The sequence below is a fragment of the Crocodylus porosus genome, unplaced genomic scaffold (assembly GCF_001723895.1).
Source record: "Crocodylus porosus isolate Cpor-Errol unplaced genomic scaffold, CroPor_comp1, whole genome shotgun sequence".
Lineage (NCBI taxonomy): Eukaryota > Metazoa > Chordata > Crocodylia > Crocodylidae > Crocodylus > Crocodylus porosus.
The window spans coordinates 62,413,360-62,423,709 of NW_017728907.1; the positions used below are offsets into that span (position 1 = coordinate 62,413,360).

At 43.4% G+C, this 10,350-nt stretch overlaps 1 protein-coding gene across 1 annotated transcript in view; it reads right to left on the reverse strand.

Moving 5' to 3' along the window:
- GNG12 (G protein subunit gamma 12) overlaps positions 1–10,350 on the reverse strand; it is a 46,880-nt gene that overhangs the window by 34,149 nt on the left and 2,381 nt on the right. The window contains exons 2-4 of the mRNA XM_019531601.1: positions 7,986–8,045; positions 4,012–4,126; positions 2,284–2,374 (exon numbers count right to left, since the gene is read on the reverse strand). The gene's annotated coding sequence lies outside the window, so the exon portion shown is untranslated. The remainder of the gene's footprint in view (positions 1–2,283; positions 2,375–4,011; positions 4,127–7,985; positions 8,046–10,350) is intronic.

The window sequence follows — 10,350 nt, forward strand, 5'->3', positions numbered from 1 at the left end:
CAGTCTATTCTAACATAATAAAAGGGCTTAGTCTGTCTGTCTGTGTGCGCCTGTCCGTAATGCTTTTGGCCAACTATGCACATGCCACCGAGAGACCAGGTGGCAATTGGCTGCATGGGCCCAGGCTGCACAGGCCCAAGTTTGAGCTGCTGCCAGGGAAGTTTGTGGTGGTGGTGAATGTGCCCCAACCACCCAAGCAGTGGGGCTTCCCTACACCTCCCTGCCTGAGGGCAAAGCGGGGGGGAAGGGGGTCATGGTGTTGACACCCGTCCCCCGACACCCCCCAGAACAGCTGGCAGGGAGGGAGGGAAGCAGAGTGAGGGGAGGCAATGGGGTGGGGTTCATGGTGGCAGCTGTTGTCAGGGTCGGGAAGCAGGGAGGGGAGCAGGCAGGGGGCCCCGACCACAGCCAGTAGGGAGGTGGCAGCAGGTGGGGATCATGGTGACAGCTGTTGTCAGGGACGGGCGGCAGGCAAGGAGGGGAGGAAGGCAGGGAGGTCAGGGGACGGGAGGATCACAGTGGCCAGCACCCCTTTGCTACCTGGCCTTGACATCAGCCATCAGGGAGGGGAGCAGGGAGGGGCAGTGGGGGCTGGCAGCCCCCGCACCGAAGGAGGTGGTGGCAGAGGGAGTCTTTACATGGCAGGCCCCGAAGGGTAAGTGGGGGGTGAGGGTGAGGCCATGCAAACACCACCTGAAATCCATCATTCTTGACAGGCAGTTAGCTAATAAGTATACAAGTGGCAAACATCAGGGGCTGGAAGAGCATCTGTTCACCAAGGTACTCCAGGGGAAGACTAGGAATAATGGACATAAACTGCTACAAGATTGCTTCAGATTGGATATAAGGAAAAACTTCTTTATGATTTGAGTGTCCAGAGTCTGGAACAGACTCCCTCCAGAGGTGATTTAGTCACCTACCCTAGAGATCTTCAAAAGATGCACACCTTACTGGGGTCATTTGACCCCAGCAGTCTTTCCTGCCTAAGAGCAGGGGGGCTGGACCTGATGAGATCATGAGGTCCCTTCCTGCCCCCAGCTTCTATGAACCTACGGCCCTCTCCTTGCTCTCTGTCATTTCACTTTCCATCAAAACACTGACAAAAGTAAAAATGCTAAATGAGTTTGAATTATTTAGTTTCATATAAAGCCTTGGGACTGTTATGAAGGTTATGATTCTCCTTAATCTGATTTTTTTCTCTCTTTTCCAGATCTCTTTCATGTATTTCTTTAACACCATCTGCTTTGAGGAGAAAGGGGCACTAGTGACTGAAGTACACGTGTAACCCAGTGCTGAGTGGTATATTAATTCTTCTGTGTCAGTGCAGGGAGGATACAAATTTCTTTTATACATTTAGCTAGAGACTTGCCTCTAGCTCAAGCTGCACCAGCTCATGTATTTAGCCTCTGTAAATCCATGGTTCAATCCCTGGTGTGTCAGCCAAGATTTGTACTATTTTGATTACTAGCTACGTGACTTAGCTTTTTATTAAATATTTCTGCAAAAACCAGCAGCACTTTTAGGCCCAGAAGCAGGAGAAAGCAGGGCTGTTACCTTTGTCACAGCCAAAGCACACACAACCTACAAATACAGCAGACCCCTAAAAAATTTCAAATGGAGGTGTGGACTCATTTGAATTGTAAGTGTGGGTATTCACATACTTTTGACTGATCACAGTCATCTTTTGCAGACTCCTCAGACATAGTCTACGGACACCCAAGGGCCTGGGGACCACAGATTGAAAACCACTGGCTTAAGGTAATGGAATGAGGAACATGAAGGTTGCATGTGGGAGGGAAAAAGGATTCATGTTCAGGAAGGTTACAAAAATGGGTGCAGAGGGAAAAAACAGAAAACATCTGCATACCCTATCAAAAATCACACTGAGCAACCTCAATTCCATGCTGAAAAACTGCCTATATGTTGTAAGTTTCAGACCTGGGAGATAACATTTTCATAGCAAATGCCACAAAAGTTATCCGTCCAAAGTAAAAATAAAAATATTCTGACATCCTTTAGCATAACATTGGAATTGGAAAAACCATTGAAAGGCAACCAAAAATTCTATATTCCCCCTCCAGGTGACTTGCCCAGTCTGGAGAAGCAGCCAGTATAAGGTAACTCAGTTTCACATCTCTTTCCAGCTAAAATAAAATTCTTATATCCTTCCAGAAACTTCTGTTTCAGAGCTAAATATCAGATTTGTAGCTTGCTCTGCTGTTACATGTGCAGCCTACTTTCTAATCATGAATGCAAGACAGAAAATCATAACATGACACTTACTTCACCCGCTGATGTAGTATGCTGTTCTCTTCACTTTCTTGCAAACTCCCGTGTTTCCACAGCCTTCCTAAGATTAGAGCAAGGGCGACACCTAGTGGACCACAATAAGAGAAAGAAGTCGTGCCAGCAATCACAAAATCGATATGCCATGAAACATATAGCCCAATTTGATCTTTTTATTTTGAGTCGAATCTGACTTGAATGTTTGTGCTTAGAAGAAAATTTAGTCTTGAACTCAAGAAATATAGGAGGTAGCTGGCCATCACTCTGAGGGGATGGGACAGGAGGGAGAAGGGTGGAGACTTGCAGCCTACAGTGCCAGCTGCGTTGCAAGCTCTGGCCATGCTGGTAAAAGGTGGCAAACAACTAGTTTCGGCTATCTGATTTTGGGGGGATATGAGGATTTTCTCTCTCATATATTTGTTCAGAACCTAAAACAATAGAAATTAGGGGTAAAATTATGCTGGGCCAGCACTCACAAGTTAAGGTGAAGAAAGGAACTTGGATGGCTTTGACATTTGTATCTTCCTGATCCTGGGTTACTCTGGGGGATGGAGGGTTTGCTGGACAAACTCAAGATAGCTCTTGGGGCATAAAGATCAGCAGTTTTCCTAGGATGTCTCAGTACTGTAGGCTACAGAAAATTATTTTCTTATTTCCTATGATTATCCTCAAAAGATTTACAATCCTTACTAATTACATGGTAAAGGATTATATATTGCAATATGCAACGTAAGATTGAAATAAATACACCAAGATTGATTAGTGGTTTAAAAGCATGGTACTGGAATGTCTGAGGTCTAATCAGAACAATACTTGTGTTTAACTCTTGCTTAGGTGATGATTTTATATACAATCTCGCCATCACTTCTATAATAAACAATAGTCTAACAATTTTTGTAAACAGCTGTTTTCATCTCAGGATCAATATTATATCTGTGGCATGTAGAAATAAAATATAATGACTTTCCCAAGGTATGTGGCAAATCCGCATGTACGCCCAATGGAAAAAAATCTTTTTTATAAGAAAAAATAATTCCAATTATTACTTGAAGTTACATGAGTACTTTTAAAACAAATATTACAGCACTTCACCAGTATCCTTGAGCTCAGCTACCTCCCACACTACATTAAAAAAATCATCAGGCAAAAACAAAGAAAACAGAGGGTACTTACTTCTAGCATTCCCAACTAGATTCACTATATTGGAATCTTTGGTTATGACCCTGCAAAACCTTACTCCCTTTACTTACAATCAATGGGACTACTTGTGTAATGGGCCACTTGCATGATTTTGACTTTTCAAAGTCAGCCTCCCCTTTAATCAGCCTTCTTTTAGGGTGAATGGCACTTGCAGTTTTGTCAAACACAACTGACTGCTGGTTAAAGGAACAGTAGAAAGTCTACATTTTTATTTATTTGCTCACATTCCCAAACGTTTAATGTAAATGAAAGAACAGAAGTGAAAGCTCACCATTAGATCTAGGTTACTTTGAAAGAGTTCTGAATATCATATTATTTAGGTAATATCCACAAACTGACATTTACCAGAAGAATTAATATTCTTCAACAAATTGTGGCACAGCTTCTTTAGAGAATATTACAGTTACCCTCCAGGTGGTGCCACGAACCTAACATATGATTGAAAAGATTACCGACTAACTACAGTTATACAACTTTTTTTTTTACAAAGGGGTCCTCTTCTCTAACAAAATCAGTTTATCTTACAGCATAAAGAGCAGAGCTGGTCTTTTGGTTATAGTATGAGATTGGGAGTCACAAGGTTTGGCTTCTGTTTCCAGCTCTGCCACAGACAGGTGAGACCATGGACAAGTTCTTTAATCTGTAAAACAAACATAATATGAACATGAAAGAGCTGCTTGAAAGATTGTCTGTGGAGGGCTTTAGGGTTCTCAGTAGAGAGACAGTATAGGAATGGAAAGTAATTGATTATTTTTAGCTGTATGCATTTATCAAAGCCTTTATTTTAATTTTGTATTTAGACAGATATTTAGCAAACAAACTAGGCCAAGATATTGTATAATGGTTCTCTTATTTTGATATTATATTTATTCTTTTAAATTATTCTTTTCCGTTACTGAATGTGGCCCTGGGACTTTGTTGGGAAGAACATATAAAAAAAAGTAGTGTATTTTAAGAGTGAAACAAAAATAGTTTAACACATACAGAAGTTCAAAAATTATCCTCGATTTACTTGCAGTGAACTGATTCTGAAAACTAAGAAGAATGCCATTTGTCTGAATGGAAGAAGAAACCCATCCCAAGGAACAAGGAATGCTAAAAAATTATTACCTTATTGTAACAGCTGCAAAGCTCACCTGGCTGCAAGCTGAGTGGGTGAGCTGTGCTTAAGAACTCTACACAAAAAGGGCAGCAAAAAGTTGCAGAGGGTGCAATAGCTTTTCCACACAGGAAGATAGGCCGTGCACAGTGCATGCTTTTTATTGGAACATTTAAACTGATCAGAGCACCCACTGCAAACCCAGGGCTCTGACTGGCTGCTATTGAGCCATAAAAAGCTGAGAGGAAAAAAGAAGAAGAGGAGAGAAGAAGAAAAGGAGCCAATTCCAGCCTGGAGAGAGGGAAGAGACAGCCTGTCAGCCCAGGGAAACAGAACTAAAAACATGTCCAGGGAGGCCCAGGGAGCAGACATCAGGACAGGGAAGAGCCTGTGTCATCCCACAAGAGGGCTGATTCCTTACTGGGTTTGGAGCTGTGCAACCAGGGACACAGGTGCTAGAGAAAGAGCGGGGAGGGAGTTGGTAAGCAAAGCTGGTAAGCTTACCTGGAGCTAGAAGAAGCTGCATGGTCAGAGATCTGTGGAGGAAAGCCCCTTTCTGAGCTGGGAAAGCTCGAGCTCCAGAGGAAGATCTCCTGTTTGCGAGTAGAGGTGCTGGGAGAGGGAGACAGCCCCAAGAGGGAGTGGGCCAAGAGGCCACAAACTGTCTGTGTGTGAGGGGACACCTAATCCCATAATGTTTGCAGAAGGTGTATTTCTGGAAGGAAACAAAAGGGAGCCTATTGCCTGCCGCAGCTGTCCAGAGACTTGTTTGGCTGTGTTGTCAGGAAGGATCAAAGGAGTCCATTTTCTCCGGAGCAACAGAAGCATCGCCTCCAACACCTAGCAGCAGATCATAGTTATTAGGCCTGCACAAAGCGGCAAGTATTCGCTTCGGATTTGGATTTGGCTGATTCGGAGGACAATGATTCAAATCTGGAGATTTGAATCACTGTCCCAATTTGATTCAGCCAAATCAGATCCGAAAGACTTGGTGCCGCTTCGGAGATTTGGCCATAGACTAAACAGGCAGCTGACACAGCAGCCTCCAGACAGTAAGTCTGTTCAGGCTGGGGGAGGAAAGGTGCGTGGGGGAAGGAGGGACTGGGGCTGGGGCTTGGACAAGCTGCCCAGCCAGGGCGGAGGGGTGTGGGCGCAGCAGTGCTCAGAGTGGGGCTCTGCCCTGCTGCTGCTTGGCACATGGGCATGGCCTGTTCTGGGTGGACGGGAGCAAGTGGCAGCACAGCGCAGCCCCTGCTCCCAGTGCTGCTGCACCCACATTGTAATTGGTGCCCCCCTCAGTGCCAGCTGGGCAAGAGGCAGCAGGACATAGCCCCCACTCCCAGTGCTGCTGCACCCACATCACAATCCCCCCCATGCCAGCTGGGCAAGTAGCAGCAAGGCATAGCCCTAGTGCTGCTATGCCCACATCAGCACTGGGAGCAGGGACTCTGTGCTGCTTCCGCTTGCCAGCCAGCGCAGAGAGGCAGGTGCTGCCGCCGCTTGCCAGCCAGCATGGAAAAGCACAGGATCTGGGAGCAGGGGCTATGCTCTGCTGCTGCTTGCCCCCTTCCACCCGGAGTGAGCCATGCCCACATCCCACCCTTACCCCGCCCCAGGTGGGCAAGCAGCAGCAGGGCATAGCCTACGCTCCCAGTGCTGCCGCACCCGCATCCTGCACACCCCCACTGGGCAGCCTGTCCCAGCCCCAAAAGACTTGTCAGCTGCCTGTTTAGTCTATGGATGAAATGCCAAATCTTTTCAGACGCTTCTAACTGATTTGGAGCTTTTAATTGGTTTCTTGATTTGATTCGGATTTAGAGATTCAGTCCCCATTCGGGACAGATCTCCTCTGAATCAAATTGGTTACTGAAGCTTTGTACTGCCCTAATACTTATAGCTGTGATGCCATTTATTGTATGGGAAGTGGATTTTGACCAGAGGGGAATCTATGTTGTTGGGGGGGGGGGAGGCAGAGCAGGGGGAAGAGTCTGTTTAAAGGATTATTACCAGGTGAATGCAATTATTGAGGCTGTTAAACACAAGTGAGACCACCCAGTGTGTTGGAATTATCCACCTAATGTTGCTGTGTATAATAACAAGAATTGTTTTTACCAGGTTCAGAGTGAATTCCTGGGTGTTGAGGGTAAGGGACACACCTCTCCACCGGGCACCCGAGTCAGCAGATCTGCCTGAGGTGGGGGTCGCAGGGCTACTGGCACTCTGAGGACCCAAAATCCAGTGCATCATCCAGCCTAGGTTACAATATTAAAGACGCCCAAGTAGAGATTCAGGCATCTCCACACAAAACAGTGAGAGACAGCTCAAATCACTAGAGTTTTATATAAGCTGAAGAGTTTTCTATCAAAAGTTGGACATGCCTGCCCCTTACTTTGTTATCCACAGATATCTCTATCACCCCACTCTTCTTGACATACAGGTCTTTGTCAGCAGAAGTAGAAGCTTTTAGATATCTATAGAGAAGAAGCTTCTACTTCTGCTGACAAAGACCTATAAGTCAAGAAGAGTGGAGTGATAGAGGTTGCATGGAATGGAGATTTAATTAACTGGTAGATCTGTGGGTAGCCCCCGAGATCCATCCTGTCTGTTTCAGTGCTTCAATTTTCTGATTAGAGCAGAAGAATTAGCAGCAGTGGGTTTGCTAGTGGTGTTGGATGCTGTCGATTCTTCAGAACAGTGCTAATTAGAGCTGGCGGTATCTGAGAGGAATTATAACACATATTAAAGATGCCAATGGCCCAATTACACTGTGCTAATTCCAGTGCAGCTGAATCAGTGCAAACAATTGTGCAAAGTTTTAGAAAATTCAGATCTCAATGGAGTGGTCAGACTCTCTGACTCCACAAAGTGGCAAGTCTACAAGCACCTTGGGTTCCTAATCCAGACCTGGCATTAGCAGCCATGATTCTGCTCACTTCCACTCAGCCACAGTTGAACACTGAATCCTGCTGAGGGATTAGGGGGGAAAAAAAGAGAAAAGGATTGAGAATGGGAAAGCGAATGCTTTTTGGGGGGAAAAAGAGAGAAAATATGAGGCTGTATTAAGGGTGGAAGAGAAACAAAGTGGAAGTAAGAGGAGAGAATAAATGAGTTAAGGAACAGATTTATATGAGAAAAAACAGAGCATAGAGAATTAGTAATATGGTTTTCCTATCAGAACAACCTCCTAAACATGCAAGGTATCTATTCCAGAGAAACAAGGTGGTTTCAATTTCAAGTCAAATGTTAAATGTTGCTTTTAGGGGAGGATTTGTAGGGAGTGGGTTTTTTTGGTATGTGAAAGTAGAGGTGAGACACCTGGCTTGAGAAAAAGAGTGTCATGTCATTTTATATATTGCAACCAAAGGAAGAAATGTGTGTATGGGTGTTGTTGGAAGCTTACCTAATATAGGCATTTTTTTCATTTGTTACAGCTTGCTCAGGTTTAATTAGCGCAGTAAATCTGAAAGACAACAAAATCAAAATGCACATGTACAAATAGCATAAGAAAAATTAAATATAAGCATTTTTGTAAGTTGATTCTAATCACAAAGACTTCAACAGTTTGAAAGTTTACTTATAAGCAGAACCCACTCCCTCACCTCAGAACAGCATGAGAGGAGCAGTGGCCGTAGTCCCGTAGTTACAACACAGGGAGTTCCCCCAAATAAAAAGGCAAAACCAGAAAGCTCCAAAGAGGAAGCAAAGAAGAACCACTTCACATTCCTCCTTAACATCAACTTGTAAAGTTACATCATGAAGAAATCAGAACAGCTTTTCCCATCTCACAAATAAGGACTAGACAGAATATCATTAAGGACAGCTGCTATCTACTTGAAAATAAAAATATAATCCTTTGTATGTCTTTTCAGTTCAGTTTTCTGCATGGCCGAAACATCATCATGCCCAAGGTACTGGAAACCCTACAGTGATCCTCCAACTACAAGCCTCTTTAAAGAGCAGAGTCAGTAGTGAAACCCTGACTTCACTGAAGTCAACAGCAACTACTCTGCTAAACACAGCTGGGTCACATCATTTCACCCGTGCCTGACACTATTTACTGACTACTGAGCCTATAGCATGCTAGTCACTTCTCTTCCAGATGCATTTGTTTTTGTTTTTTTTATCATAACATTTACTATAAAGTGAGGCAGACTACATCATACATAAGCTTGTGGTTGTGACATTCTGATACAGCAACAAAAAAACCCAATGCAATGCTAATTTGTCATTGTGGAACAGACTTTTTTTAAAAATCAAAGAAAAAAGCACAAGTGTGCAATCAAATGAAATGCTTTTGCTCTTACAGAGTAAGAGATTTTTTTAGCTAAAAGCATCAGAAAGGACTGACCTGCACTGTCAGAGAGCAGAGCCAAGAAAGCTGTATATACAAGCAAAGAGCAAATGCAGTATCAGTTTCAGGTATTCCAGGAGTTATCATGAACTGTGACAAAACGCAAGTTAAAAGAGGAAAGAGCATCTTTTTACAGCCCATTATCCATCTCTTTTGTTTTTTCATATAACTAAGCATGGACATATATACTCTTTGCCTTCTGGGCTTTCAGAATAACATTAGGCAAAATAATACTTTTCTTTTATAAAAAAAAGTAATAGCCCTTTCTTTATATGTCAAAGAATTAAATATTACATAAGAGCATTGGCCTTCTGGAGACCATTACTCCCAAGACTGTTCTTGTATACTTCATCAAAACTAGAATTTGAAGGTGCACTACCACAAGGTGTTCACTAACCCATTATAAAGCTCTAATGTAAAAAGCACACAACATTTATACATGTCATCTTGGCCAGGTTAAAATCTAGCGAGGAACCTAACTTTTAATTCCATTTTAGCATGTGCTTTTGTCTACACTATACTTTTCTTTACACATTAGAAGGTTTTTATTGTCTTCTATCAACATTAGGGGCCTATGCACAGGTGCCGAAGCTACTCCGACACGCTGGAATTCCAGTGCGTCGGAGCCGACTTGATTGAGTCTGCTGCAGCGTGGCAACTGCTGCGCTCCACTAGCCTGCTGCATCTCGCATATCAGTGGCTCTGCACTTAAAAATGGTGGCGGGAGCACTTGAATTAAATTTCATCAAACAAGCTTTAGGTCAACCGCCCCACAACCATTTTTAAGTGTGGAGACACTGATACACAAGATGCAGCAGTGCTTTAATTAAAGATGGTATCAGAGCTGCTCTAATTAAAGGGACACCCCTCCACCACTATGTGTAAAAAAGTGCCCATTGATTCTAACCTATTGTTTCTCTAACCAGGGCGCACATACCCCTGAGACGCACGTGGCAAATTTTTAGAGGACAGAATAGGAAAGAAGAAAAAAGGGAAACACAACTACCTCTCACTTAACATTGTAGTTATGATCTTGAAAAATGCAACTTTAAAAGAAACAATGTTAAGCAAATCCAATTTCCCCATAAGAATTAATGTAAATGGGGGAAGGAGGGGGTTAGGTTTCAGGGAAACAACTTTCATCAGACAAAAGACATATACATATATAGTATACATTTTAAGTAATTTTAAACAAACAATTTAATACAGGTATAAGTTTTAAGTCACTTATACAATCACAACAAGTTAGAAATGTTTCGTGGTTTCTTACGGTGGAAACTGATAGGAAGACTTGGAGTTCCTTGATGTCATCATTGACCACAAGTTGAACATGAGCCTGCAATGCGATGCTGCGGCTAATAAAGCGACCAAAATGCTGGCTTGCATCCATAGATGCTTCTCGAGCAAATCCCGG